We start from the raw sequence: 6000 nt of genomic DNA on the forward strand, positions 1-6000 counted from the left end.
ACTCACTCGGGCTCCCTCTCACACTCGCTCACCTAGGCTCCCTCTCACCCTCCCTCTCTCAGGCTCCCTCACAACTTCTGTTACTCAGGCTGCCTCCCACCCTTCCTCATTGTGATCTCGCTCAGGCTCCCTCTCACCCTGACTCATTCGGACTCCCTGTCACCCTCACTCACTCGCGATTCTTCTCACTATAAGCCTCCCTCACTGGGTCTCCCTCACACCTTCCCTCACTCAGACTCCCGTTCACACTCCCTCACTCAGACTCCCTCTCTCTGCCACCCTGGCAACCTCTCTCACTCAGTCTCCCACTCACAACCCCCCCCCCATTGTGACCTCGCTCTCACCCTCCTTCACTGTGACCTCGCACTCACCCTCCCTCACTGCGGCCCCCGCTCACCCTCACTCACCTAGGCTCCCTGTAAGCCTCCCTCACTCAGCTCCCTCTCACGTTCCCTCACTCAGTTTCTTTCTCACCCTGACTCATTCGGACTCCCTGTCACCATCACTCACTCGGGATCCCTCTCACTCTCCCTTACTTGGGCTCCCTCTAAGCCTCCGTCGCTGGGTCTCCCTCACACCTTTCCTCACTCAGGCTCCCTCATACCCTCCTTCACTCAGGCTCCCAGGCAACCTCTCTCACTCAGTCTCCCTGGCAAGCTGTCTCACTCAGGCTTCCTGTCACCCTCCCTCATTGTGACCTCGCTCTCACCCTCCTTCACTGTGACCTCGCTCTCACCCTCCATCCCTCATGCTCCCACTCACTTTCACTCACCTGGACTCCCTGTCACCCTCCCTCACTCAGGTCCCTCTCACCCTCACTTACTGGGGTTCCCTCTCACCCTCACACACTCGGGCTCACTCTCACACTCACTCACCTATGCTACCACTCACCCTCCCTCTCTCAGGCTCCCTCACAACTACTGTCACTCAGGCTACCTCCCTCCCTCCCTCCCTCATTGTGATCTCGCTCTCACCCTCCATCACTCAGGCTCCCAAACACACTGACTCACTCGGGCTCCCTGTCACCCTCACGCACTCGGGATCCCGCTCACCCTCACTCATTCGGGATCCCTCTCACCCTCCCTCACTGGGGCTCCCTCATACCCTCCCGTACTCAGTCTCCCTCTCACAGTTCCTCACTCAGGCTCCCTAATACGCTCCCACTCTCAAGCTCCCTGGCAACCTCTCTCACTCAGGCTCCCTCCCACCCTCACTCACCTAGGCTCCCTCTAACCTTCCCTCACTTAGCTCCCTCTCACCTTCCCTCACTCACTTTCTTTCTCACCCTGAATCATTCGGGCTCCCTGTCACCCTCACTCACTCGGGATCCCTCTCACTCTCCCTCACTTGAGCTCCCTGTATGCCTCCCTCACTGTGTCTCCCTCACCCCTTCCCTCACCCAGGCTCCCTCATAATCTCCACCACTCAGGCTCCCTTTCACACTCCCTCACTCAGCCTCCCTCTCTCCCTACCTCAGGCTCCCTCTCTTCCTCCCTCACTCAGTCTCCCAGGCAACCTCTCTCACTCAGTCTCCCCTGGCAACCTGTCTCACTCAGGCTTCCTGTCACCCTCCCTCATTGTGACCCTCGCTCTCACCCTCCCTCCCTCAGGTTCCCCCTCACCTTCACTCACCTAGACTCCCTGTAACCCTTCCCACACTCAGTTCCCTCTCGTACTCACTCAGGCTGCCTCCCTCCCTCCGTCGCTGTGATCTCGCTCTCACCCTCCATCCCTCAGGTTCCCACACACACTGACTCACTCGGGCTCCCTGTCACGCTCACTCACTCGGGATCCCACTCCCCCTCACTCACTCGGCTCCCTCTCCCCCTCAATGGGGCTCCCTCACACCCTCCCTCAGTGGGAATCCCTCTCTCCCTCACTGAGACTCCTCCTCAGCTCCCTCTCTCCCTCCCTCACTCAGTCTCCCTGGCAACCTGTCTCACTCAGTCTCCCTGTCACCCTCCTTCATTGTGCCCTCGCTCTCACCCTCCCTCACTCAGTCAGGCTCCCCCTCACCTTCACTCATCTAGCCTCCCTGTAACCCTCCCTCACTCAGTTCCCTCTCCCCTTCCCACACTCAGTTCCCTCTCGCACTCACTCAGGCTCCCTCTCACCCTCACTCACTCAGGCTCCCTCAGAACCACTCTCACTCAAGCTCCATCCCACCCTCCCTCATTGTGCCCTAGCTCTCACTATCCATCTCTCAGGCTCCGTCTCACACTCACTCACTCCCTCGGGATCCCTATCACTCTCCATCACTTGGGCTCCCTATAAGCCTCCCTCATTGGGTCTCCCTCACACCTTCCCTCACTCAGGCTCCCTCATACCCTCCCTCACTCAGGTCCCTCTTGCCTTCGCACACTCAGTTCCCTCTCGCCCTCACTCAGGCTCCATCTCACCCTCACTCACTCGGGTTCCCTCACCCTGACTCCTTCGGGCTCCCTCTCACACTCACTCAACTGTGCTCCCTCTCACCCTCACTCTGTCAGGCTCCCTCACGACTACTGTCACTCTCGCTCTCACCCTCTATCACTCAGGCTCCCTCTCACACTGACTCACTCGGGCTCCCTCTCACTCTCACTCACTCCTTCACTGGGACTCCCTCTCTCCCTCACTCACTCAGTTTCCCTGGCAACCTGTCTCACTAAGGCTCCTGTCACCCTCCTCATTGTGACCCTCGCTCTCACCCGCCTTCACTGTGAACCTTGCTCTCACCCTCCATCCCTCATGATCCCCCTCACTTTCACTCACCTGGACTCCCTGTCACCCTCCCTCACTCAGGTCCCTCCCCCCTTCCCACACTCAGTTCCCTCTCGCACTCACTCAGGCTCCCTCTCACCCTCACTCACTGGGGTTCCCTCTCACCCTCACACACTCGGGCTCACTCTCACACTCACTCACCTATGCTACCACTCACCCTCCCTCTCTCAGGCTCCCTCACAACTACTGTCACTCAGGCTACCTCCCTCCCTCCCTCATTGTGATCTCGCTCTCACCCTCCATCACTCAGGCTCCGAAACACACTGACTCACTCGGGCTCCCTGTCACCCTCACTCACTCGGGATCCCGCTCACCCTCACTCACTCGGCTCCCTCTCACCTTCACTGGGGCTCCCTCACACCCTCCCTCACTCAGGCTCCCTCAGAACCTCTCTCACTCAGGCTCCTCATTGTGCCCTAGCTCTCACCCTCCATCACTCAGGCTCCCTGTCACCCTCACTCACTCGGGATCTCTATCACTCTGCCTCACTCAGTCTCCCTGACAACCTGTCTCACTCAGGCTCCCTCACAACCTCTCTCACTCAGGCTCCCTTTCACACTCCCTCACTCAGACTCCGTCTCTCCCTCACTCAGGCTCCCTCTCTCCCTCCCTCACTCAGTTTCCCTGGCAACCACTCTCACTCAGTCTTGCTGGCAACCTCTCTCAATCAGGCTACCTTTCACCCTCCCTCATTGTGACCTCGCTCTCATCCTCCATCACTCAGGCTCCCTTTCACTCTGAGTTATTCGGGTTCCCTTTCACACTCACTTACTCGGTCTCCCTCATACCCTCCCTTACTCAGTCTCCCTCTCACACTCCCTCAGTGGGAATCCCTCTCTCCCTCACTGAGACTCCCTCTCTCCCTCCCTCACTCAGTCTCCCTGGCAACCTGTCTCACTCAGGCTCCCTGTCACCCTCCTTCATTGTGACCTCGCTCTCACCCTCCCTCACTCAGTCTCCCCCTCACCTTCACTCACCTAGACTCCCTGTAACCCTCCCTCACTCAGTTCCCTCTCCCCTTCCCACACTCAGTTCCCTCTCGCACTCACTCAGGCTCCCTCTCACCCTCACTCACTCGGCTCCCTCTCACCCTCACTGGGGCTCCCTCACACCCTCCCTCACTCAGGCTCCTTCAGAACCACTCTCACTCAAGCTCCATCCCACCCTCCCTCATTGTGCCCTAGCTCTCACTATCCATCTCTCAGGCTCCCTCTCACACTCATTCACTCACTCGGGATCCCTATCACTCTCCATCACTTGGGCTCCCTATAAGCCTCCCTCATTGGGTCTCCCTCACACCTTCCCTCACTCAGGCTCCGTCATACCCTCCCTCACTCAGGTCCCTCTTGCCTTCGCACACTCAGTTCCCTCTCGCCCTCACTCAGGCTCCATCTCATCCTACTCACTCGGGTTCCCTCACCCTGACTCCTTCGGGCTCCCTCTCACACTCACTCAATTGTGCTCCCTCTCACCCTCACTCTGTCAGGCACCCTCACGACTACTGTCACTCAGGCTGCCTCCCACCCTCCCTCATTGTGATCTCGCTCTCACCCTCTATCACTCAGGCTCCCTCTCACACTGACTCACTCGGGCTCCCTCTCACTCTCACTCACTCCCTCACTGGGACTCCCTCTCTCCCTCACTCAGACTCTCTCTCTCCCTCCCTCACTCAGTGTCCCTGGCAACCTGTCTCACTTAGGCTCCCTCTCACTCACCCTCATTGTGACCTCGCTCTCCCCCTCTCTCACTCCGGTTCCCTCACAACCTCTGTCATTCAGGCTCCATGTCACCCTCCCTCATTGTGACCTTTCTCTCACCCTCCATCACTCAGGGGCCCTCTCACCTTCCCTCACTCAGGATCCCTCACACAATTCCTCACTCAGGCTCCCTCATACACTCCCTATTTCTAGCTCCCTGGCAACCTCTCTCACTAAGGCTCCCTCTCACCCTCCCTCACTGCGGCTCCCGCTCACCCTCACTCACTCAGGCACCGTCTCACACTCACTCACCATGGCTCCATCACACCTTCCCTCTCTCAGGCTCCCTCCCACCCTCCCTCATTGTGACATCGCTCTCACCCTCCCTCACTTGGGCTCCCTGTCACCCTCACTCACTCAGGCACCGTCTCACACTCACTCACCTAGACTCCCTCACACCCTCCCTCGCTCAGGCTCCCTCACAGCTTCTGTCACTCAGGGTCTCTCCCACCCTCCCACATTGTGACCTCACTCTCACCCTCCCTCAGTCAGGCTCCCCCTCACCTTACTCACCTAGACTCCCTGTAACACTCCCTCACTCAGGTCCCTCTCCCTTTCTCATAATCAGTTCCCTCTCGCCCTCACTCAGGCTCCCTGTCACCCTTACTCACTCGGGTTCCCTCTCACACTCGCTCACCTAGGCTCCCTCTCACCCTCCCTCTCTCAGGCTGCCTCCCACCCTTCCTCATTGTGATCTCGCTCAGGCTCCCTCTCACCCTGACTCATTCGGACTCCCTGTCACCCTCACTCGCTCGCGGTTCTTCTCACTATAAGCCTCCCTCACTGGGTCTCCCTCACACCTTCCCTCACTCAGACTCCCTTTCACACTCCCTCACTCAGACTCCCTCTCTCTGTCCCTCACTCAGCCACCCTGGCAACCTCTCTCACTCAGTCTCCCACTCACAACCCCCCCCCCCATTGTGACCTCGCTCTCACCCTCCTTGACTGTGACCTCGCACTCACCCTCCCTCACTGCGGCCCCCGCTCACCCTCACTCACCTAGGCTCCCTGTAAGCCTCCCTCACTCAGCTCCCTCTCACGTTCCCTCACTCAGTTTCTTTCTCACCCTGACTCATTCGGACTCACTGTCACCATCACTCACTCGGGATCCCTCTCACTCTCCCTTACTTGGGCTCCCTCTAAGCCTCCATCGCTGGGTCTCCCTCACACCTTTCCTCACTCAGGCTCCCTCATACCCTCCTTCACTCAGGCTCCCTTTCACACTCCCCCACTCAGACTCTGTCTCTCCCTCACTCAGACTCCCTCTCTCCCTCCCTCAGGCTCCCTCTCTCCCTCCCTCACTCAGTCTCCCAGGCAACCTCTCTCACTCAGTCTCCCTGGCAAGCTGTCTCACTCAGGCTTCCTGTCACCCTCCCTCATTGTGACCTCGCTCTCACCCTCCTTCACTGTGACCTCGCTCTCACCCTCCATCCCTCATGCTCCCCCTCACTTTCACTCACCTGGACTCCCTGTCACCATCACC

This window comes from Balaenoptera musculus, chromosome 16 (genome assembly GCF_009873245.2).
Source record: "Balaenoptera musculus isolate JJ_BM4_2016_0621 chromosome 16, mBalMus1.pri.v3, whole genome shotgun sequence".
Lineage (NCBI taxonomy): Eukaryota > Metazoa > Chordata > Mammalia > Artiodactyla > Balaenopteridae > Balaenoptera > Balaenoptera musculus.